General features: G+C 38.9%; 1 protein-coding gene across 3 annotated transcripts in view; it reads right to left on the reverse strand.

The window, feature by feature from the left end:
- The window catches only part of LOC140727663 (SH2 domain-containing protein 1B-like), a 225,657-nt gene extending 199,799 nt beyond the window's left edge, over positions 1–25,858 (reverse strand). For 2 of the 3 annotated variants that reach the window (XR_012098894.1, XM_073045300.1), the window contains exon 1: positions 25,526–25,740. The gene's annotated coding sequence lies outside the window, so the exon portion shown is untranslated. Of the gene's footprint in view, positions 1–25,525; positions 25,741–25,776 lie in introns of those variants that run through there. The other variant, XR_012098895.1, reaches the window with a different exon arrangement.
- Positions 25,859–26,085: the final 227 nt, after the last annotated feature.

A 26,085-nucleotide genomic window follows, 5' to 3' on the forward strand; every position in this document is an offset into this window, starting at 1 on the left:
AAGTTTAAATAGTACGCTGGAGGCCACAGGACACAAAAGGAAATAGCAAGCTTCGTGGTGTGGCGACAATGCACTATGTCTCTGCCTAAAAGAAATTCAAATCTTTGAAGGAAATCCATCGCAGTATCATTTATTTATGAGGGCTTTCAAAAACAGCGTTGAAGGTAAGAGGGATGATTACGGCGACCGCCTCTATTTTCTCAAACAGTTCACTGGGGGTTATCCTAGAGAGCTTGTCAAAAGTTGCCAGCAAGCCAGCCGGAGAGGGGCATCTAAAGGCCCAAGCTTTGCTACAGGAACATTTTGATGATGAGCAGAAACTTGCTGCAGCCTACGTGGAAAAGGCTTTTCCCTTGGCCACATATCAAATCAGAAGACGTGAAAGCTCTTCGAGACTATAGTCTACTGCTTCGAGGCTGTTGCAATGCCATGACAGAAGTACAGGACGTACTAATATGATGATTGTTGTAAAGAAATGCCCCATAAACTGAGGAAAAAATGGAGACTGGTAAGCTTACTTTCACTGATATTGTTGATTTTACTGAAAGACAAGTAAAGATTGCTACATACCCAGTGTTTGGGAATGTATATGATGCTACATCACCAGCAGTAAGCAAAACTGAACAAAACTAGATCACAAATTTGTTCTAAAGCTAAAGGAAACAGCTTTGCTACTACTGTGGCTACTGTGAAAAGTGAAGCTAAAACTGAGCTCGGAACTGATGAAGAGGGAGCAGATTCAAAACCAGCAGTGGAAGAATCAAACACAGCAGTAAGTAATCTAATGGGCTTTGGGGGGCTGGTGGTCATGATAGCAGTTCCATTTCAGGCGAAGTCTAAGAAAAGTAACTAGACAGCGTGTTACTTATGGTTTCCAGGATCGTGGAAGTACAGCAGTGTTCTACACAGTGAGCCTCATGAACAAGTTCAACCTAACAGGAAAAAGAACACACATTCTCTTACACACCACGGGTTAAAGGAATGTTGTGAGTAGCTACGTCGTTTCAGGATTGGAAATGGATGATTTAGATAGTGAATGCTACTGGGAACTCCCTAACATTGACAGGCAGGACCATATGCCTGTCTACAAAAGGGGCCATTCCACAACTGAGCGATCTTCAGGAACGATCTTCTCCTGAGGCGTATTCACTTGCTGGTAATTGAGCTGCTGATAGGAGCGAATGTGTCAGCATTGGAGCTGTTGTAAGTGATTTACAGAGTGTTAATGATGCCCTTGTGCAATCGGAACAGTGCTGGGTTGGACTGTTAATGGATCATTAAAAGCAGACCGTAGCGGTGGAAGAGACTAAGCTCGGCCATATGGTGAAAGTTAACAGGTTTGTTGAGCTTTTGCAGCAGAAATTGAAGACTTATTTTCCTGTTTGGAGTCAGGAGGAACAACCTGGTGTGTCAAGAGAAGATCACGATCCAAGATAAATTGCTTATCAGAAAGAGGACATTTGTGTGAATGTTAAGATTTCATGTTTCCTGTGTTTTGGTAGTTATGTAATTGTAATTATTCTAGTATAATAATTAGGAGGCTGGGATGTAGGAGCTTTGTGTTCTGTGTTGTGTGTTTATGATGGTAACTAGTCACATGAGTGGGGGGCGTGGTAAAAGTGAAGGAAGTTATACGTTTGCGTTTTGTTCTGGACAATTTAGTTGTAGTATTGTGCACCAACTGAAAGATGTCATATCTTCTGTTGACCACTTATTTACACTTAATTGCACCCCTTCAAAATTGTATGTTTTGCTAGTTTCTGACAAAAGATTGAATACAGTTCTTTGTCCTTTTTGGAACATTATTACTGGATTGATCATACATCATAACAACCTGTGCTAGGTCACCAGCAGTGTCATTGGTTTGTTCAAGTTGCTGCTACATCTGATGAAAGCAGCATTTGTGGTTTTGCCTTGGATTTGATACTGATCAGTATTATAAGCATCTACTAGTTTGTACTATGCTACCACTACATTAAGAAAAACAGGATGTGCAAACTAAACATAAAGCAATCAGGAAATGTCATTTGACAATTAATCTCTGGATAAGTGACTACTTAATTTCAAAAATCACTACAGCTGATTGGCAAACTGAGAAAAGTTGTGTTTTTTTAATAATGAGAAGCGAGCTGGTGTTGTGTTTACATCACTGAGCCGGTCATTCCTATCACCATCTGGGACATGCCCTTTTCTCATTACTACCATCGGGGAGGAGATACAGGAGCCCGAAGACACACCTCAACTTTCTAGGAACAGCTTCACTTCTGACATCAGATTTCTCAATCGCATACGAACACTACCTCATCATTCCTCTTTCACACGACTCGATGCAGAAAAACATGTCGAGAGGTTAAGATGTTGTTCACACCTAAAATCAGAATAGGAAAGATATGTGACCTAAGTGGTGTTGACCGTGAAATGACTGTTGGTGCCAGATGGGGTGATTTGAGTATCAGAAACTGCTGATCTCCTGGAATAAAGAGTCATAATAGGGTTGCTAAGCCATATTCAAAGTATAATCTTTTTAGAAATTCTGTGTTTATGATTTTAATTAACAGTAGTTTTCTGTATTTTTTCAATATTTATGCATTTTAATAATGTTTACATTTTAAAGCAGCTCTAATAATCAGAGTGGTTTGTGGGCCAGACCTTATATTTTGTGGTTTACAGCCCAGTTGCTACATGCTGTGTTCTTCACATCACAGAACTACTAGCAGTAATGGCAGCAGGAGCTTAGGAGCCACATGGCTTTAACAGGTTAATATGGTCACGGGGTAACTACCTGGTGCAGGCAGGGTTAATACAATCTGGCTCAATAATTGCTCTAACACCTGAACAGGATGTCTAGTGTTCAAGTTTAATTGTCATTCAACCATACATGAGTATCCACGAATACAGTGCTATTCTGGGGCCAAGGTGCAAAACGTACGACCAACAGAAACACAAGGCGCATACAAGACATCAGTAACATACAGTCAACACACACAAAATGCTGGAGGAACTCAGCAGCATCTATGGAAAAGAGTGCAGTTGACATTTCCGGCCGAGTCTCTTTGGGTCGAGTATGATGTTCCCTTAAGGCAAGGGTTCCCTATTGGTGGGTCCTTAGGTAATTGTAGAGGCTGACTGGTGTCCCCACATCCTGGTGCAGTGTGGTTAAGAGTAAGTGGTGGCTGTGGTTAGTGGTTGGGCTTTTTTGGTCGTTCAGTCTCTCCTTTCACAGCTGCTGTTCATTATCTTCCCAGTTTTTTGATGCAAGGTTGAATTTCTTCAGGCTGATTTTGATATTATTTGTGAATCATTTCCTTTATCCACCAGTGGCTCACTAACCTTGCTTCAGCTGAGAGTAAAGGATCTGTCTGGGGAGACGTGAATTAGACATGATCTACATTTAGGAGTTGGTGCTGCTTTATCATGGTGGAAATGCTGATAATGTTGGCCTCTGCCAGTATGCTGGTGTTAGTGCATCTGCCCCTCCAGCTGATCTTCAAAATCTTTCGCAAGGATCTTTGGTGTATTATTCCAGGACTTTCAGATACCTACTATAGGTAGTCCATGATTCAGCTCCTTACAGTAATTTAGGAAGGCTGACTGCTCCATAGACCAAAAGTTTTATTTGGACCTGAAAGCTGCAGTCTTCAAAGATAAAACATGAGGAAATCTGCAGATGCTGGAAATTCAAACAACACACACACAAAATGCTGGTGGAACACAGCAGGCCAGTAAAGATCTTCAAAGATGCTTTGCTTTAACCTTACATCGGCTCCACAAGCACAATTCAGCTGGTGGTTGCTCTCTGAATCGATGTCTGCTTTTGAGGAAAGAATGCTGCCACGATGGGGAAATGGTCTACATTTTCAAGGGCAAGATTGTCAACTTTTGTGGAGGGCTAGGAAAATGAGACCTCGAGGGATATACAGTGACTTACATCAGTCTCCATAAATGTTCCATACACAGTCATGTCTACCTATGCCCATTGACCAATCAAATTCATTATCTGACTTGCTTGCGTCCTGAATCAATCTGACCACTGAATTCATTCCGTCCCTCTCCACTTCTCCCCACCACCCGACAACTTTATGCTTTACAATGCAATGCAGATGGGTACCCCCATGATTGATGTGGTCATTTGAGATGTCACTGGCCTACACTGACCTCCTGGGTTACCAACCCAATCAAATATGGTTTTGATCAATTCAATTCAATGAGGTTCATATTCATTTACTATTCAGCTTGTATTACCTAATTGGTTTGCCTACAAGTTTTGTATTTAATATATTTTCTCAATTTGTTTAAATGCACTAGTGTTGTTTAACTGACAGGACAGAAGTTAGGCCTTGCGTGCCCAAGTCTGGTCATAACCTCTGAGGTTTTTTTAAGCAATTTCTGGCTAGTCCCTTCTATATGCTCCAGGTCTCTCTCAGACAGCTATGATCTCCCAGCTCCCTACTTTCTTTTGTCACCTTCTTCAATTCTGAGTCACATCTCTTACCTCACAGTGCACAATCAGCTCTTGGGGGCTCCTGTTCCTTCTTCTGGACCTGTTCCCTCCTCTAGCTTTCATCCGTTCATTCTCATTCTCTCTCTCTCTCCCTCCCTCTTCCTCTCCTCAGCCTTCCCCACCGTCCTTTTTGGACTACTCTCATTATCTCTCACTGTGCTCTCAGCTCCCACAATCTCCTCTCTTATGGACATTTCCTTTCTCTCAGCTCCATGCTTTTGCCTGTCATTTTCTTCTGTTCTCTTGGCTTCTTTCTTTTCTTTTAAACAAGCCTGAAATCTTCTTTCCTGCTTTCTATAATTTTTAGGAACTGCCATTGTCTCCCTGCCTCATGTTCTCGGTAGGTGAGGCCCGTCTCCCACTCTTGGGCTTTCTCTCTGCTACATACTCTGAGCAATGACTACACTGAATTTCAGCTTTCACCATCTCAGTAGACACACTATACAATGGTAATGGACTCCCTGACTAATTGTCAATCCATAACAAAGTGCCTCCTAAAATCAAGCCAACAGACCATCAGGGACTACCCTCAAAACCTGCATATTCCTCTCAATCCCGACACATTTCAGTGACTTCAACCAGGCTTATTTGAAAAAAAAAGTGCCCAATTACCATCAGCATATAACCTGTAACAGCAGAGGTCCCAAAACGCTTGGCCACTGTCATACTAAAGTAAGGAATGCCTACCGTTCCATGCTCAGACCACATTTCAATAAATCGAATCACCTGGCTGTCTTTCTCCAACCTGCATACACGAGAGGCTAAAGAGCAAAGCTCCAGCGATTAGGAGAACAAAGAGGTGGTCACATTCATCTGTGGATCTGAATGAATACACCAAGATTGTCATGGACTTGTTTGAAGCAGCTGTTGACGAGTGTGTCCCCATAAAATCATTCAGAGTCTTCCCGAATCAGAAGCGCTGGATGAACCATGAGATCCGGAATCTGCTGAGAGCCAGATCAGAGGCATCCAGGTCTGGTGACCAAAAAATTTACAAGTAGTTCAGGTATGATCTTTGGAAAGCCATTCCATAGGCAAAGTGGTAATTCTGGACTAAACCTGTATCAATGAAGGATGCTGAACAGTTGTGACAGGGCTCGAATACTATCACCTCTTATAAAGTTAAACCAAGTGACACAGGCGACAGCAGGTCTTCGCTTCCAGATGGGCTCAATGCCTTCTATGCTCGCTTTGTCCATGTAAACGTGGAGGCACCATCACAATCTCCCACAGCACCTGATGATCCTTTGATTTCAGCCTCTAAGGCCAATGTGCAAACAGCTTTCAGAAGGGTGACCTCACGAAGAACATCTGGCCCAGACAGGGTACCTGGACAAGTACTAAACACCAGTGCTGATCAACTGGCTGGAGGATTCACTGAGATCTTTAGCCTCTCCTGCTTCAAGCAGGCTTTAATTACACCAGTGCCCAAAAAGAGTGCGGTGACCTGCCTCACAGACTATTGTCTAGTAGCACTTCCATCCACAGTGATGAAGTGTTTTGAGAGGATGATGATGAAACATGTTAACTCCCGTCTGAAAAGCAACTTAGATCTGGTCCATTTTGCCTACCAGAGCAAGAGATCCACAGCAGATAACTCATCGGCTCTTCACACAACCCTGGAACATCTGGACAGCAAAGATGCACACATCAGAATGCCCTTTATCGACACAGCTCAGCATTCAATACCATCATCCCCTCAAAACTAATCAATAAGCTCGTAGACATTGGCCTCGATACCTCCTCATGCAATTAGATCGTTGATTTTCTCAATTGCAGACCTCAGAGAATTTGGATTGGCAACAACATCTCCTTTTACGATCTGCATCAGCATTGGTGCACCACAAGGCTGTTGGCTTGGCCCCTGCTCTACTAACTTTACACTTATGACTGTGTGGCCAAACACAGCTTTGATGCCATATTGACATCGCTGTAGTAGGCTGAATCAAAGGTGGTGATGAATCGCATTATAGGAGCGAGATTGAAAATCTGGCTGAGTGGTACCAGAACAACAACCTCTTACTCAATGTCAGCAAGACCAAGGAGCCGATTATTGACTTCAGGAAAAGGAAACCAGAGGCCCATGTGCCAGTCCTCATTGGAAGATCAGAGGTAGAGAAGGCCGGCAACTTTAAATTCCTCGGTGTTATTATTTTGAAGGACTTTTCTTGGGCCCAGCACACAAGTACAATTACAAAGAAAGCACGGCCTCGTCTCTACTTCCATAGGAGTTTGCAAAGATTCACCATGACATTTAAAACTTTGACAAACTTCTATAGATGTGCGGTGGAGAGTATATTGACTGCCTGCACCACCGTCTAGTATGGAAACAACGACGCCCTTGAATGGAAAATCCTACAAAAAGCAGATATGGCCCAGTCGACCACGAGTAAAGTCCTCCCAGCCATTCAGCTTATCTACATGACACACTGTCACAGGAAAGCAGCAATGACCACCTAGGACTTACTCTCTTCTCGCTGTTGCCATCAGGAAGAAGGCACAGGGGCTGTGGGACTCACACCATCAGGTTCAGGAACAGTTATTACCCCTCAACCATCAGGCTCTTGAACCAAAGAGGATAACGTCACACAACTTCACTTGCCCCATCATTGAGATGTTCCCACAACCAATGGACTCACTTTCAGGAACCCTTCATCTCATATTCTTGATACTTGTTACTTAATTATTTAGAATATTAATTTTTCTTTCTTTTTATCTATGTTTGCACTGTCTGTTGCCTCTTGCCTTTTACTGGTTGAACAGCCAAGTTTGTGCGGTCATTTAACTGTGGTTATTATTCTATAGGTTTATTGAGTATGCCCACAAGAAAATGAATCTGAGGGTTGTATATGGTGACATATATGTACTTCGATAATAACTTTACCTTGAACTTTTGAACTAGAACCTTCCTGAGATCTTCAGTTTTTCACACGTCCTTTGCTTGATTTGAAGGTTGAAATATTACACGCCAAAATATAATGGATTCAACCAAAAAGGACAGTAATTATGGCAGAAATCTGTCATCATATGGATTGGAGTGGGGGGGAGTGGAAGTATGGAATGTGGCATATTATTGTATCAGATAATCAATCATATAGCAAAGTTAACATACTTAAGAGGTATGTTCTTTAAAGAGCAGAGGGAGTAATGTTCCTTAAACAGGATTGATGTATGGTTATTTTGTGGTTGTAGTACAGTGTAGTTTGATAAGGTTCAAGTTCAAGCTTAATTATCATTCAACCATAAATGAATATAGCCAAACAAAACAGCGTACCTCCAGGGCCCAAGGTGCAAAACACAATTACCGACAGCGCACTGCACATATCACAAATAGTTATTATTTCAGAGAAACATGGAGTCACAAAGAAAAAAAATCATCCTGGTCCCCAAGTGGCACGCTGTAGAATTGATGCCCTGGTCCTGCTTTTTCTTACACCGAGCGAACATTGGAGAGCAGCACAGACAGGAGGGGCCAGCCCCCGACCCAAGTAAAGCTTCCATCACGCCCCACAGAGGCTCTCCCAACCTGCCTCAGCACCAGGTGACCCTGTGATCTCTGTCTCGGAGGCAGACATCAAATCGTCTTTCAAGACGGCGAATTCGCTCAAGACGTCTGGCCCCAATATCTTCCCATAATCCCGTAGATGTGCTGGCAAGTCAACTTTCTAATGCAACACAAGCCAAGGCCCTTCCTGAAGAAGGGTCTTGGCCCAAAATGTCGACTGTTTATCATTTCCGCAGATGTTGCCCAACTTCCTGAGTTCCTCCAGCACTCTGTACATCTTGTGTTGGATTTCCCGCATCTGCAGACTTTCTAGTTAATTTTCTATTACATATTATCCTATTTTATGTAAGCAGCTGAAATAATCAAAGGTGGAGATGCCGAGCATACAAGACAATAACTTGTAGGGCTAGAGGGGAAGTAGAAGGGAAATGGGACACACAGGTTCGCTCTGCTTCCACCTGCATTGTAATCAATCAGTAAGTTAGTTAGCTGGGGGTTGATATTATCCCGCTGCATGTGGGGCAGTGGGTGCATTCTCACAAGCTTGAAGTCTAAGACAAGTCTAATCTACGTGTTAGCCGCCTGCTCAGACAATCAGAACAGTGGTGTACAATTCTTTCATGTGGAAAATCCATATTGAAATGCAAAGTCCACTCAAGTGAATTGTGCTTTAGTTCAATCACATCCAACCTGACAATGATACTGTTCTAAAAAGGCAAATGCCAGAATTTAGTAATTACTTAGTTGCTGTTCAAACTGCCAAAAATAAACAGCAGCAATCTAATACAGAAACCTTATCTAAAGTGTGTGGAATTATGTTGTGTGATTTTATGTATTTGCTTAAAGTTTTTTTCCAGCCTTTACAAGTCCTGGCATCAGTACTTGGCATCAATTTCATAACGGCATCCAATCGCCAGTGCAAACAATCACTGCTTTACAATTAAATTTAGATTATTAAAACAATAAAATGTCAACATCCTCCTGCTCAAAATGCCTGCACATTATTTTCACCTCTTACCCAAAATGCCTGCATGCCATTTTCATTTGTCTTGTTTGTTGGCCACAAAAACAAATTACTACTGAAAAGTTTGAATTTCTGACTTCCCAGCATACTTTGCCAATCTTCCTTTCCACCCTTTCCCAAATTCTTGTCACTATTAGCTCACATGGGGGGACGTCAGGTGATGACGTAGGATCAAGACGTGGAAATCCAGCTCTCCCGTAAAAAACTAATAAATTAATGTTTAAGTGAAGAAAAGTTAGTAAATATTTTCTAAAAACTACATCTAAACTACTCAGGATTTTCCTTAGATATGCCTCCTAAACAGACAAAGAAGAAAACTTCTACTTTGAAGACAGTACAAGCTGGGCCGGCCACCATGAAGGAGCCTCGGACTCAAGTGCATCTTACCTCCGGCGATACAGAACAGAAATCGGCGGCAACATCAACAGTCTCCAAGAAGGAACAACAGGAACTGCGCGTGCGCACAGAAAAGGGCATGCACAAACATGAGCAATTTGAACTACAAATCCCAGCTACAATTGGAAGTGGAAGTGAAAATGAATCCGAGGTGGATTCGGATTCTCTGGAACATACAGATGAAGATGAGGAGGTAAAAGGAGAACAACAGGAAGAGGTTGGAGGTGGAAGATATTCTGGAGACATAAGAGAAGCTTTGGTGCAAATAATGCATGAATTAAAAGAATTAAAAACATTTAAAAATATGAAGACTATGTTTGATAAAATGGTGAAAAAAACAGGAGAAAATGGACAAGAAAGTTAAAAAGCTGGAAGAAATAACGGGAGACACTATTGATAGAGTGAATAAAATGGAAGATAATATTCTTGCCTGGACATCAGAAAGAAAACGACTGTTGGAAAAAATAGACGTGCTTGAAAGTTTTAGTAGACGAAATAATATTAAAATTGTTGGTCTTAAAGAAGGGATAGAGGGAGAGGATCCAATAAAATTTTTTCAAAAATGGATCCCGGAAAATTTGGAAATGGAAGAGGGAACCCAGTTGATTGAAATCGAAAGGGTCCACAGAGCCTAAAGACTAAAACCTCAACCTGATCAAAACCCACGACCAATCTTGATAAAATGCTTAAGATATCAAGATAAAGAAAAGATCCTGAAGGCGGCTGCCCAATGTGCCAGAAAGAGAAACGGGCCATTGATGATAGAAGGGAAAGCAGTTCTTTTCTATCCTGATATAAGTTATGACCTTTTGAAGAGAAAGAAGGAATTTAATCCAGCAAAAAAAGTTTTATGGGAAAAGGGTTATAAATTTATATTGCGCCACCCGGCAACACTGATAAATTTTTTTGGATGACAGAAAAAGAAGATTTTTTACTGATCATCCGGATGCAGAGGAGTTTGCACAAGAACTCCCAAATATTCGCTAGACACAGTAAAGGTTTAAAAGTGAAACAGATTAAAGATGAAGACGGAGACAATGAAATGAATTGATGGGCATTAAGGACAGAAGAATATTTAAATATACTTTTAATTATATGATACAGGGGGAGAAAGGTAAAAATTTGAGAAATATTAATCGAGAGTAGTGATATTATTTTTTCTTCTCTTCTATATACTTTTTTCATGTTACGGGGGAGCTGGGGAAACTTTGGATCGATCGCTACGGGATTCACGTGTGTAATCATGGCATTTGCCATGACCTGCACAACGGAGGGGGGTAATGTTGTGTTTTTTTTTCATTCACAACATTAGCAGGGGGGTTTTTTGTTTTTTTTTTAATAATCTATTTTTCTTTTATCTTTCTTTCTTTGCCTGGATGATCAGAGGGGAGACACATAGCAACATGAAGAATTTTAAAATAATTCCCCAAAGTACTATGAGTGTTGAAATATTATGTATTATTATGGACTGGAGTAACCCCATTAAAAATAATGACTAATTTACTGAATTTTTAAAGTTTTAATGTTAATGGGCTTAATGGACCGGTGAAAAGAAAAAGAATTTTAACATACATTAAGAAAATGAAAATAGATATAGCTTTTATACAAGAAACACATTTAACAGAGATAGAACATCAGAAATTAAAGAGAGACTGGGTCAGAAATGTTATAGCAGCTTCATTTAATTCAAAAGCGAGGGGAGTTGCAATTTTGGTCAACAAAACTTTACCAATTAAAATACAAAATGTATTAATTGATTCTGTGGGAAGATATGTAATTATACATTGTCAAACCTTTTCAGAACTATGGACTCTTATGAATATTTATGCACCAAATGAAAACGATGTAAAATTTATACAAGAGGCTTTTTTGAATTTGGCTGACGCACATGATAAAATATTAATAGGTGGAGACTTTAACTTTTGTCTAGACCCAGTTTTAGATAGGTCAACAAAGGTTGTTACATAACCAAAAGTAGCAAAATTAACTTTATCATTGATGAAAGATTAAAATTTGATTGATATATGGAGAAGAATTAACCCAAGAGAAAGAGATTATTCATTTTATTCAAATAGACATAAAATTTATTCAAGGATAGATTTTTTCCTACTATCAGCAAACACTCAAGACAGAGTGAAAAATATGGAATATAAAGCAAGAATATTGTCAGATCATTCCCCCTTGATAATGACAATGATAATGATGGATAAGGAGGAATCGATTTACAGATGGAGATTTAATTCAATATTATTAAAGCGTCAAGATTTTTGTGATTTTATGAAAAAACAGATTCAGTTTTTTTTAGATACAAACTCACATTCAGTTGATGATAAATTTATATTATGGGAAGCGATGAAGGCATATTTCAGAGGCCAGATAATAAGTTATACTTCTAAAATTAAGGAGGAATATATGGTAGAAATAGATCAATTGGAAAAAGAGATTACAAAATTAGAAAAAGAATCTCAAATATATATGACAGAAGAAAAACAAAGACAACTTGTTAATAAGAAGCTACAATATAATACACTTCAGACATACTGAACAGAAAAAGCAATTATGAGAACTAAACAGAGATATTATGAACTAGGTGAAAGATCACACAAAATTCTTGCTTGGCAGTTAAAAACAGACCAGGCTTCCAAAGGCTTTACAAGTGTAAATAAAATTACATATAAACCTTTAGAAATCAATGAAACTTTCAAATTTTTTTATTCTGAACTGTATCAATCAGAATCACAAAATGATATTGTTGAGATAGAATGGTTTTTAATCACAAATAACTCTCCCAAAATTGAATTCGGAAGAACAGAAGGGATTAGATGTGCCTTTTACATTAAAAGAGGTTGAAGAAGCTCTAGGATCACTTCAGAGTAATAAATCTCCAGGAGAAGATGGTTTTCTGCCTGAATTTTACAAAAAGTTTAAAGATTTATTAATTCCTCCTTTTATGGAGCTAATACACCAAGCGGAAAGAATTCATAAACTTCCAGAATCTTTTTCGACAGCTATTTTAATAGTATTGCCAAAAAAAGATAGAGATCTTTTAAAGCCAACATCACATAGGCCTATTTCTTTGTTGAACATGGACTATAAAATAATAGCAAAGATTTTATCTAATAGATTATCTAAATACTTACCAAGATTAATACACATGGACCAAACAGGATTTATTAAAAATAGACAATCGGCAGATAATGTAACTCGGTTACTTAGCATAATTCATTTGGCACAAAAGAGGTAAGAAATGAGTGTGGCAGTTGCTTTGGATGCAGAAAAAGCATTTGATAGATTGGAATGGGATTTTTTATTTAAGGTATTGGAAAAATATGGATTAGGAGTATCTTTTATAAAATGGATTAAAACCTTAAATACTAACCCCAAAGTTAAAGTGGTGACAAATGGCCAAATTTCAACATCATTTCAGTTAACAAGGTCAACTAGACAAGGTTGTCCATTATCACCTGCTTTAATTATGTAATTAGTTTTGCTACAACAAGTGTATGGGACATTGGAAAAAAAGTTGAATTTCCCCATGGGGATGAATAAAGTATCTATCTATCTATCTATCTATTTGTGTTGGCGATAGAACCATTAGCTGAATTAATTAGAACTGACTCAGATATTATGGGTTTCAGAGTTAATCAGGAGGAATATAAGATTAACTTATTTGCTGATGATGTTCTGAATTATCTAACTAACCCATTGCATTCATTGCGTAAATTATCTTCTAGATTGGAAGAATATGGGAAAATATCAGGGTACAAAATAAATTGGGATAAAAGTGAAATTTTACCCCTTACTAAAGGAGATTATAGTCAATGTCGATTAATCACTCAATTTAGATGGCCGATAAATGGTATAAAGTATTTAGGTATAAGAGTTGATAAGGATATAAAGAATTTATATAAATTAAATTATTTACCATTATTGAAAAAAATTCAAGAAGATCTTGATAAATGGATTACATTACCAATAACATTAGTAGGCAGAGTAAATGCTGTAAAAATGAATGTATTCCCTAGATTACAATATTTATTCCAAACACTACCAATACAATTACCGCAGAAGTTTTTTCAAGAGTTAAATAAATGTGTGAGGAAATTCCTTTGGAAAGGTAAGATGTCAAGAATATCGTTGGAAAAATTGACATGGAAATTTGACCTAGGAGGGTTACAATTACCAAATTTTAAGCATTATTACAAAGCAAATCAACTTAGATTTATTGCATCTTTTTTTGATGAAGATAAACCGGCATGGATTAGAATAGAATTAGATAAAATAGGAGAAAATATACCAGAAGATTTTATATATAAATGGGAATCTAAATGGATATGGGAAAAGAAAGAATTTCCTATACTAAAACATTTGATTGATTTATGGAATAAGATAAATGTTGATGATGAGATAAAGAAATCTTTATTAGCAAAGAGACCTTTAATTCAAAATAAACTTATCCCTTTTACAATGGATAATCAACTTTTATATAAATGGTTTCACAAAGGGATTAGATATATAGGAGACTGTTTTGAAGGAGGTATATTAATGTCATTTGACCAATTAAAGAATAAAAATAAAATATCAAATAACATTCTTTTCTGTTATTTCCAATTAAGGGCTTATTTAAGAGATAAACTGGGTCAAACAATGTTAGTGCTGAAACCTAATGAAATAGAAACTTTAATTCATAAAGGAAAAATTAAAAAAATATTTCTGGTATGTATAATTTGATTCAAAAACAGGCAATTAAACAAGGAATTCATAAGTCAAGACAAAAATGGGAAACTGATTTGAATATTAAAATTGATGAAACAAGTTGGTCAAGATTATGTCTTGACAGTATGACAAATACAATAAATGTTCGACTACAATATAACTTTTTACATCAAATATATATTACACCACAAAAAATAGATTAAACAAATGTATCTGATCAATGTTTTCGATGTAATCAAGAAATCAGTACTTTTTTACACTCTACTTGGTCTTGTTTTAAAATTCAACCTTTTTGGACAAATTTAAGAGTTTTACTGGAACAAATTATTGGAATACAACTTCCACATAATCCAACATTATTTTTACTAGGTGATATTGAAGGGATAAAATCAAAATCCAAATTGAATAAATATCAGAAAGAATTCATAAAAATTGCATTGGCAGTAGCCAAAAAGGCTATTGCAGTTACTTGGAAATCGGATTCATACTTAAGTATAGATCGTTGGAAGAATGAAATTTTTAGCTGCATTCCACTTGAAAAAGTTACTTATAATTTAAGAGATAAATATGAAATATTTCTGAAAATTTGGCGCCCTTATTTACAAAAGATAGGATTAAATATATAGGTGCTCTGAAGATAAAATTATTGGTTATCTGGGGAAGAATTAAGTATACATATTAAAGCTATTATGAACTCCATGGAGCATGTGGGGATCTTCCGATATCCAAGCATTCTTTCTTTCTTTCTTTTTTCTTCTCTTTTTTTTCTATAGGGATATGTTTGGGGGGAAGGGTTGACAATTTTTTTTTCTTTCTGTAACCTATTTGAAAATTCAATAAAAAAAAATTTTTTTAAAACTATTAGCTCACATGTCATGGTTTTTAGAAAATAGTCCGTTGATCTTACAACAGGTTAACAGGGCATTTAGTGCCCATTGAGTATGCACTTGCCCACCACACACAACATTGAGACAGCGGAACACCAGTGGACTTGCAGGTCCAAAGGACATCACAAACAGCACAGTACAGGAACAAGTCCTTCAGCCCATAAAGATGTCAAATTATACTAATCCCATTTGCTACAATGCAAGATATATACTTCCATCCCTGAGGATTCATGTGCCTATCATAAAAAGGTGTCTAAAGGCTGTTATCCTGCCTGCTTCCACCGCCACCACTCATGGAAGTGCACTCCAAGAACTCACCACACTGTAAAAAACATTTGCCTTGCACAACTCCTTTAAACTTTCCCCTTCTCACCTTAAACCGATGTCCACATTAACCCTGGGGAAAAGATTCTGAACTCCTACCCTACCTAACTTCTCATTATTGTGTACACCTCTAGCAGGTTACCCCCCTCAGCCTCTGACTCTCCAGGGAAAACAATCCAAATCTGTCCAACTTCTCCATATAGCTAATACTCTCTAATCCAAGCAGCAGCATCCTGGTAAAACCGTTCTGCACCCTGTCCATAGCCTCCACACCCCTCCTGTAATGGGGCAACCAGAACAGTACACAATACTCAAAGTGAGGCCTGACCAGTTTTATATGATTTCCTCACTCTTATACTCACTCTACTGACCGATGAAGCAGATCACACACCTTCTTTACCACTCTATCTACTTTCAGAGGGGGAGAGAGGGCACCATGGCAGAGTGTTCCAAGAAAAAAGGAAATATCAAATGTACTTCAGCCCAGACTACACTAAAGTGTACCCCTAATAGGGGTAAAAAATGATGACAGTGTTGCTCGCTGCATTGTTTGCAAAAGTGACTTTTCTATTGCCCATGGTGGGTTAAAATGTAAAAGACATGTTTAGGTGAGTTTAACAGGAGCCATTCGTTCATTGGCATAGCTAACGCTATTTAAACTAGCTGGCTAGTTGCTAAGGAGCTACTCTATTGCAGACATCCCACCTCTGCCGGGAGTCCCCCGCAAATTGATGGTGCTACCTCCCTGAAATGAGTTTTTGCAGGGTGGGATGTCTGCATACTTTAGTAAACAGATGGAGCTCCTTTTCAGATCAGCAATCCCCTCGACTCCTCCCTGGACACACAATGACCTAGTGGGGAAAATCTATAGGTGTGATTAATAATGTGTGCAGCAGATCAAGCAAAAGTAAATTTGTAAATTCAACTGACAGCACAGAGCCAAAATGAAAGAAACCTCCCACCCACTGCACCCTCTCTCCATGCACCCAGCTAATTCCCAATATAACAACAGCTCCCAGTTTTACTGTCTGAATAGTGTGACAAGGACCCAAGACCAGATGAAACCTTCCCAGTCAGGGAATCTGTGAAGAAGGTTAAATGGGATTTTATTAATCTTAACTTATCTAACTCTCCTCACATTTAGAAACAAACATTCAATGACCAATCTACCTGGTGAGGCCATGATCCATCAGCAGCATACTTCGGTCTGTTGTGTCTTGGTGGATGAGCTGGAGTTATTCAGCAGAGAATCTGACAAGGTATGGACATCATGTGGTCACTGGCTAAATTTTTTGGTCTAACTACTTCAAACCAACAATAACGATTGCTGCTGGCAGACTGAATTAACTACCTGGTGGACTACAGTGCCTTGAAAAAGCAACACTAACTTCACACTTTCCTGTCTTGCCTTCTAAATTTAAAATATATTGAAGTAGGGTTTTTTGAGCTAATCTAATAAACATTGTGCATCATGTCAATCCAAAACCCGTCAAAAATTAACTAAAATTTAAAAACCAAAATTGTGAGGCTAGAAGAGTATTTTGTGATTACTACGCTAACTTTTCTCAGGTGCAAGTTACTGCACACCTTACCAGCTCACCCAATTTGATGTATAAAATTGAAGGATCACATGTTTACAAAGAATTCATAAGAGTAAATACCCCCTCTCGCTGTAACATCCAACAGTATGGTAGATTTTCAACAGACCAAACCAGAATGAAGACAAAAGAGCATTCAAGACAAGTCGGTGAAATGACAATAGAGAAGCACAAGTGGGGAAGGGTACAAGACCATCTCAAAGGCACTGAATATACCTCCAAGCTCAGTACAGTCCATTGTGAATAAAAACTGGAAAAACATGAAACCACAGCCACACTGCCTAGTGCACCCCTCTAAACATAGTTGCCAGAGAAGAATGACGCTTGTAAGAGAGGCTACTGTGACACCAACAGCCAGTCGGAGTGAGCTGCAGAAGTCAGTGGCTGCAACTGGAGATGAAGTTCATAGCTCTGCAATCTCGAAGGCCTTGCACAAAAATGGTATTTCTGGAAGAATTTTTGGCCTCAACACTAAGTGGCATAAATCTAATACTGCGCATCAGCCAGGTAACACCAACCCTACTGTAAACTACGGTGGAGGCCGCATCACGCTGCGGGGATGCTTTTCAGCAGCGCACACTGGAAATCTGGTCAGGTCCGATGGGAAGATGAATGCTGTTAAATACAGAGAGATTCTGTATAAAAGCCTGCCACCCTCTGCCAGGAAGCTTAAACTGTGGGGAAAGCTCATCTTTCAGCAGGATGAGTCAGAGCGCGCCGCACTGCCAGAGCACCAATGAAAAACACTGATCAATCAGCGTCCTGACCTTAACCCAACCAAACATCTCTGTCAAGACCTCAAGGTTGCTGTCCACCACTGCTCCCCAATTAACCTGACACAGCTTAAGCAATTTTGCAAGAAGAAATGGGAAAATCTTTCTACATCATGGCGTGAAAAGCTAATAGAGACTTATACAAAAAGACTACGGGTTGTAATAGCTGCGTGAAGTGGTTCAACTAAGTACTGATGAAGGGGGGGGGGTGGTGAATACTTTTGAACTGGCTGACATTTCAGCTTTTGAATTTTTAGTTTTTCATACTTTATGATTCTCCCTGTGCTCTGTGCTTTACTGTGAAAACAGGAGCATCTGATTCACAAATAAAAATGTTTCCCATGGACTCTAGTGCAACTGGTACCTCACTGAAAATTAAAAGAAAGTTACCAAACTCTGATTACCCAGATCATCTTTGTAAAATGAGTTTATTTTTATTTGTCAAAGCAATCTTGCAAAAATACTAATTTCAATTTCAAGCAATGACTAGTAAAGGATATAAAGCTGGTAATAATGAAAACCATTTTTTAATCTAATTTCATGTGACACCCATTTTTTACCTAATTAGAATCATTTTGGTGAAAACCATTACTTTTGTTGGTAAAAATCCAACAAAAAAAACCTCTCTCTAATACTTTGTGGTTTTCTTGAAATATGAACAGTTTCGAATAGGAAGCTCAAAATAATGACTGGAAATGAAATGATTGAGACAGCAAGTGGCACACAGAATGGGGAAAGAATAATAATAATTTCAGAGATCATTAACTGCGATAGTGTGGCATAGCACCAGTCAGATCTGAAATGTTTGTGGTGAAATGTTATTCTCTTTTTTTTCCCTGAGAATCTGATAAACTTTACAGGGTTTCCTTTCTTTAAAGGAGTGAAAAACGCGAATATTTACTGTCAGTCCAGTCATACATTCAGTTTGGTAAGTGGCACCATGAGAATCTTTGCAGGCTAGCAAGTTTTTATGTTACTTTTTTCTTCACGGACACCACCACACTATTCAGCATTTTAACAAATCGTTTGCACAACTAACCTGGCACCATGCACATTGGACAGCAGACCTCGTCTCCAGAGCAAGATCGGCCAGCCTACAAGAAGAATATGGAGTCAGCAGGGGAGAGTCAATTCTTCCACCACCACAGAGGTACAAGGTGTAGCTTATGGTAAGGGCAGTAAAGAATAAACAGAAAGGTGGCTCCTTGAAGATAGTGAGTGACTGCATCTCTCTGAATTTTCAGGGAATATCTCAAACTACACTGTGCAATCAGTTCACAGACGGAGTAGTCAGTTTATTTTGGACTGATCACATATTAAAAAACTTCCTTAAAATAGAATTTTACTGCCAAAATTAGATGTCTGCCAAATCCATTGAGATGTGGCATTATGGTTTGCAACAGAATAAAACACTAAACCAGGGTTTGGACAACTCCCAAAAGCATTTCCCTCCCCCCCCCCCCCCCCCCGATATTTTACTGGGCAGCAGACAGAAAAGGGAGCTAGCTCTTAACAACACACTTTTCATGAGAATGTTACGGCAACACCACATATCTAGCACCAAGTCCAGAGAGGCCGAAGGGAAGAGAGAAAGAGTTCCCCCACTCACTCAGAAAGGTACACAAGCCCTGGGCAACAAGTTTCCCACCAGAAAGGAATTCTGTGTGCCTGGTCACAACTTAATTCCCCAGTTCTCTTTGGGAGCAGCTGTGGTCAGAACATGTTTTAGTTCCAGGTACAGCCATTTTACCTGGCCATAATATCAGACATTATCTCCTTGGATTGAAATCTGAAATCCACCTATCTACACTTACTGAGCTCCATCATACATTTGCCAAATGACGGAACTGAATGCAATACTTGGGGCTCATTGTCTCTTCACGCTTCTCCACAAAACAACGCATTCAACTAGCAATGTGAAAGTGCCACACTGTGAGGGGCATGCAATGTTTAAATGCAGTTTAAATTGTTTATTCTGGAAATGTCCTCAAGGGTGGGGTGTTTTGTTAAGACCAACCCTCACGGTACAAAAATGAGAAGGAGGATTTGAAAGAAAGGCAGAAAGATGCACTGGGACTATTCAGAACTCGTCTTGGTCTGAGCAGCCACGGAAAGCCTCTGCCCCCTCCTGGAAAAGTGAGCAATTAATAAAAGAAAAAGTGAAAACCTTCTGTGCCAGTACTTCTTTTTATTCTAAGCAGCCTCCTGCCACCAGACTCCACCAATCAGTGACCAAAGTCCTGGTCATGTGGTAGAAGCAGAAAAGTGTCAGACGTTGATTAGTTTCGACCTCAAATGTTTCTTCCACGAATTGTACTGTGGAAACAATTAGACTGTTTATGTCTTGCCTTAGATGTGTGGGTATCACGTTTTAATCTGTGTATAAGCACATGTCCTGTCTGACCAGGCAATGACAGTCAATTGTATGGGCAGAAGGTAGAATATCCACAGAGTCCTACATCACACCGGTTATGCCTGCAAATATCTATTTCCTGTCAATTACATTTAGCAATCAAGCAGTGACAAATCAGTGAGCACGAAACATCTTTTGCTCACTTTACTGTTTTCCTTTTAACTGTTTCTTCTCATGTTAACTGCAGAGAGAGAAATGCACAGAAACTTCAGATTTTATAATGTAAATGAGGATCTCAAATGTCGATGACAAACTTTTTGTATTGTACAAGTGGCAAAAATAACTCAAACACACCCACAAAACTTTTACATCACTGGGAACCCTTCCTTCCCTTCAAGAAAAGTAAATTCATCATTTGTACAGGTAACACTGAACAAAAGTGGGTTAAAATTGATGCAAACTGCTGTTAGATCTCAGTATTTTGTATGTGTTGCTTGGATTTCCAGCTTCTGAAGATTTTCCCTTGTTTGGGGTTAAAACATTTTTTTTCTCTTTCTGTGAACTGTCACTAAGAAGCTATGTGCTGAAGTCTGAAATGGTTCAGAAGTTTCACCTGAAGTCTGCGTCACCCTTCCTTTAGAATACTACTACTTCGTTGATATGCATCCATCCTGTGTCTCCCAAATTAATCCCAGAAACGCTAGTCATTGTTGTTCTCCCAGCATCCCTGCTGGTGTCACCTTCTGATCAAGTTTAGCCAGATGCTCTCTCAAAAATCTCTCACACACCACAGTTTCTAGAGTTTACAAAGCATCATGCGAGAAACAAAAAAGCATCCAGCGAGTGGCAGTTCTGTGGGTGAAAATGCCTTGTTAAAAAGAGTGGTCAGAGGAGAATGGCCAGACTCACTCAAGCCGACAGGAAGATGACAGTAATTCAAATAATCATGTGTTACAACAGCGGTGTGCAGAAGAGCATCTCCGAATGCACAACACATCGAACCATGGAGCGTAGGGACAATAGCAGCAAAAGACCATGAATATATACTTACTGGCCACTTTATTCAGTATAGGAGGCCCCAGCATTGAAATGTTCTCACAACCTGTGAACTCACTTTCGAGGGCTCTTCATCTCATGTTTTTGATATTTATTGCCTATATGTTTATAATTATTTCTCTCCTTTTGTATTTGCAGAGTTTGCCTTTCGCACACTGGGTGAACACCCAAGTTTGTGTGGTCTTTCACTGATTCTGTTATGGTTATTATTCTATTATGGATATAATGAGTATGATCACAAGAAAATGAATCACAGCATTGTATATGGTAACATATATGTACTTTGGTAATAAACTTACTTTGAACTTTGATTTTCAGAGACAGAAAATCTTAACGGAGAATGAGATAAATAAAACAAACTAAGTTTACACATTTTAAACACCTTCATCCATTAAGATATTAGGATGAGATAACAGTATCATTCAACATAAAAACTTAGCATTGATAGTGGATCCATGCAGTAGCTTTATTGATGAAGAGATTCGTTCTTCTCATTGTGAAGAATCCCAGCCTGCAACTGTCATATATGCACAGTTCTTAGAAATTCTTTCTAACTAAATCCCACCTAACCTTCAAGGTGCTGGCTTGGGGGAACACTACAAAAGGAGGAGAATATATGGTCCCTCGTTTCCAGTTAAGTAAAAATATGACCAATTTGATCTTGGACCTCATATTATTTTTCCTTGTCCTTGATTTCACTGCAATCCATTTCACCCCTAAAATGCACCCTCAGCAATACAGCTCTCCAAAGTAGAGAAATCAAAAGAATCATGGCCTTCTCAGGAGAAGAATTTCCACTTCACCTCAACTTTCAACGTTCCAACCTTTATCTGAAGAGAAGATGCCCCTTAGGTCTAGAGCGTCTCCTCAGGAGAAACGTCAATGCAACTACCCTGTCAAGAAACTTCCCCACCCAAACAGAATTCATTGCAATGAGCTCATCCCATTTTTTTACATCAGTGCGTATCAGCCCAATTGGCTTCATCTTTCCTCTTAAAACGACAGCCTCATCCCAGGAATTGATCTAGTGAAGCTTCACTGCATTGCTTCTGCAATGTCCCTTAACTAAGGGAAACAAAGCTATTTGTAGTGTTCCAGCCCTGATTTTGGACTCAAATCCCCTTAAAGCACAGGCTGAATAAAGGAGTATACACTTCATCTACTTTGCCTTTAGGATCTTGATATGCAATGCTCAATAATTATCAATATGATATAACAAACTGTGCTTCAATTATAACCATACTCGCATTAGCTTGTTGGCCAAGTTTGCTTTCTATATCATCTTGGATGATACTTAGAGATAGAGCTCAGAAAAGGCCTTTCCAGCCCAACAAGCCTCGCTGCCCAGCAACCCATCTATCTAGCCTTAGCTTAATCACAGGACAATTTACAATGACCAGTTAACCTCCAAACCGGCACATCTTGTCAAACTGCCATCAGGGTGATGCAACAAGTCCACCACCACCGGGACGACACGCCATCTTCAAAGCTTCTATCCAGCTTCTCAAAAATATTCACTCAGGCGTAATACCTTACCTGTCCCTGCACAACACCTATTAAATGTTCTCTCCTGCTCTCCTTGTTCTGCTGACATTTATTTAATCTGCTCATATGTTCACATTTATTGAAGTTTGATTATTGACATCGTGCATGTTACCGTACTGATTGACTGTTGATTGCTCATGGCTATTTGCACTATTGTGAGTTGCTGGTTGCCTGCTATGGTATCGTCCTGTGTTTTATGGTTCACACCAAACCACAATCAATTCTAGTATGTTTCACATACTGGCAGAAAAGTGATTCTGATACTGATTCTAATCATGATCCAGAGTTTGCACATCAGTCACTATTCTCTTCAAATAAAGTCACACATGTAACATGTAAGAAATATGGGTTACTCTGTAGCTTCAAATGTGTTACTAAGGCCACATTTTTCCAATATGATGACTGAAGCTGTGCATCTCTGATCAACATTAGAGGAAACCCATGTGGTCACGGAGAGAAGGTACAGATAGCAGCTGGGATTGAACCTGGGTCACTGGTTCTGTAATAGCGTTATGCTAACAGCTACACCACAACTAGTCCCTAGTTTATATAGCACCCATTTGATTTGCCAGGAGGGCTGATTATTGTCAGGTCACTAATTTCCCCATTCACTTCTATGTAACTTTCTTCAGTGTAAGACACATAACACAAATGATTCAATTTATAGTTATCAAATGATAATTATTTTCAACAGTACTCCTTAATGGCAAAGCTCTTAATCATAAACATCACTTGAGTGGTAATGGTTTGTTTTATCTAAAGGCTTGTTTACTTCAAAACTGAATGAAACACATTCTTTTATGGGCATTTAACATCTTACTTTCAATTAAAAAAATGATATGCATCAAGTTATTTTATCCTTTAGAAACTAAAAAATGCAACATATTTTCACCAATATTTTTGGGTTAGATTTAACATACACAGTTTTTTTAAAATCAAAAAACAAATTTATCAAAGAAGATCAGAAGAGCCACTGATATACAAAGACATGAGAAAACCTCCAACAACACTTGTGAAACCAAGACTCTACGGTCCGATTGTTCTTAGAAATGTTACCCTTCATATGCCAATCAGACATCCTCACCAGTACATCACCTAAACATATTAGCTTATGCACTCGGTATATGGTGTTGGTGTTATAATCACAACCTACACACAAACTGCAAAAATACAGCAATGTGTCAAAAATGATGAAAAGAATAACAAGATGTGAAAGATGGACTCTAAACACAATGACACCACTCTTCATTTGTATCTTAGTAAAAGCTGACAGCAGGCTTCAAGGAGGAAATTTCACTGATTAATCATGATCTAGAGTTTGCACGCCAGTCATTATTCTCTTTAAATAAAGTCAAACTTGTAATAGGTAAGGAAATATGGGTTACTCTGTAGCTTCTTATGTGTTACTAAGGTCATATTTTTGAATATGATGACTAAAGTTGTTTATCCCTGATCAACAACATTTCTCAAAAGGAACCGACCCCTGCCTTTGAAATGTTCTCCATGTCATTTAGTCAACAGTTTATAATAATGTTGGTTTACTGATTTTTGCTCATTATAGGAATATAGGAAGAGTAAGCTGATTAGTCTTTGCAGCCTGTCTGCCCTATGTTTAGATTCCCTAGGCTTATAGCCTGTGAATATTGTATTTTCTGTCACTCAAGCTAAGAGATGGAGTTGATATGTGCAACATTCACAATTGGTGCTTCGAGAGACAAGTAGATCAATGCTCCTGAAAAATGATTACAGTTAGTTTTCCACGACCTGAGGTAGATTCATGTAACTGGTTAATATTTTTTCAGGTGATTACTTGCAAACGAAAACAGATCACAATTTACTTGCTCAAGTTGTTTCTCCTAAATAAGGTCTACTAATAAGCACCTTTCATGGTCTTAAAATTTCCTTAGGGATCCCAAAGTTGATGACTTTTTTTTGTGGTTTAGGTACCGTGGGCAAACTCACCGATCATATTGTACTTCGTGAAGATCATAACCATAGGAACAGGATTCGGCCACTTAGCCCACTCACTCTGCTCCACAATTCCATCACGGCTGATTTATTTTCCCTCTCAGCCCCATTCTCCTGCCTTCTCCCGGTCACCTTTGACACCCTGACTAATCCAGGACACTTTCAAGGAGTGATGCCTCAAAAAGGTGGTGCCCATCGTTAAGGACCCCCATCATCCAGGTCATGCCTTGTTCTCAATGTTACCATCAGGAAGGAGGTACGGAAGCTTGAAGTCACACACTCAGCATTTCTGGAACAGCTTCTTCCGCTCTACCATCTGATTTCTGAATGGACAATGAACCCATGAACGTGACCTCACTATTTTTTTATTTCTATTTTTGATACATACATAACAAAAATTGCTTCACACCTCTGTTCTAAAGGGAGACCTACTATCTTGAGGTCCTGCCTTCTGATCCTAGACTCTCTCACTATTGAAAACATCCCCTGCACATCCCCTCACTTGTTCATCTGTTCATTGTTTGGAAACTGACCTCATTAAGAATGTTGTGAAGATTTAAACAGTATACTACTTTGACAATACTTAACGATAAATATTTTATACAAAGGTTGATGGCCCCACTTTACATTCAACCTGACTAATATCGAACATTTCCCAACTCTAAGTGAAGCTGACAACAGTGTAAAAATTCACCACAGGCTCCAGAGGCCAGCACAACCTTCAGCATCAAAGGGGAAGAGTATTTCAAAGCTAGCATGAAACACTTGACGTGAAATATTATGGAAAGGGAAAGGAATTTATCTGTATCGAACTATTTTTATAATATTTTAAATACAGCACAAAACCAAAATTTTGCTTCCAACAAGAAAATATCCTACCATTCCCACGAACGGGTTGTTCCCCTGAACGGCTTTGCAGCTTTTACTGAGATAAGACATAAAATCTGGCGCAGATTCGGCAGCTTCTGCATTGGAATCTATTGCTGATAATATCCATCAAGTTGAAGTGCTTTCTGCAGAAACTTGCCTTTTCAGAAAGCCAATACTATCTTATTTCTACAAAACAGCTTTTATTTTGCTGCACTCTCCCGACGCAGCTACATATGAACCGGAATGAAATTGGTTCTTACCTTAGTATAGAGAGCGTAACATCCTTCATTAATCATCGAGCGACTGGAGTTTGGGAAGTGTGAAAGAAAGTCAAGTCTCCGGAGCTTTTTAACAGGGTCCACTGGAGGGAGCGCTGAGAGAGCAGAACACAAAGTGGTAAGATCTTGCCTCATCCGCAATTACGTCAGAGTAGAATTGAGTAGTAAATGTGAACTGTTCAGGTTAGTCGTCCAGAAATACAGAGACACTGGCATTCTTCTTCAACCAGCTTATTAAAGTACAAGGAGAGATACCAACCATTGATCAAATAGTGTCCTTCCTATCATTTT

Source organism: Hemitrygon akajei, chromosome 5, assembly GCF_048418815.1.
Source record: "Hemitrygon akajei chromosome 5, sHemAka1.3, whole genome shotgun sequence".
In the NCBI taxonomy this organism is placed as follows: Eukaryota; Metazoa; Chordata; class Chondrichthyes; order Myliobatiformes; family Dasyatidae; genus Hemitrygon; species Hemitrygon akajei.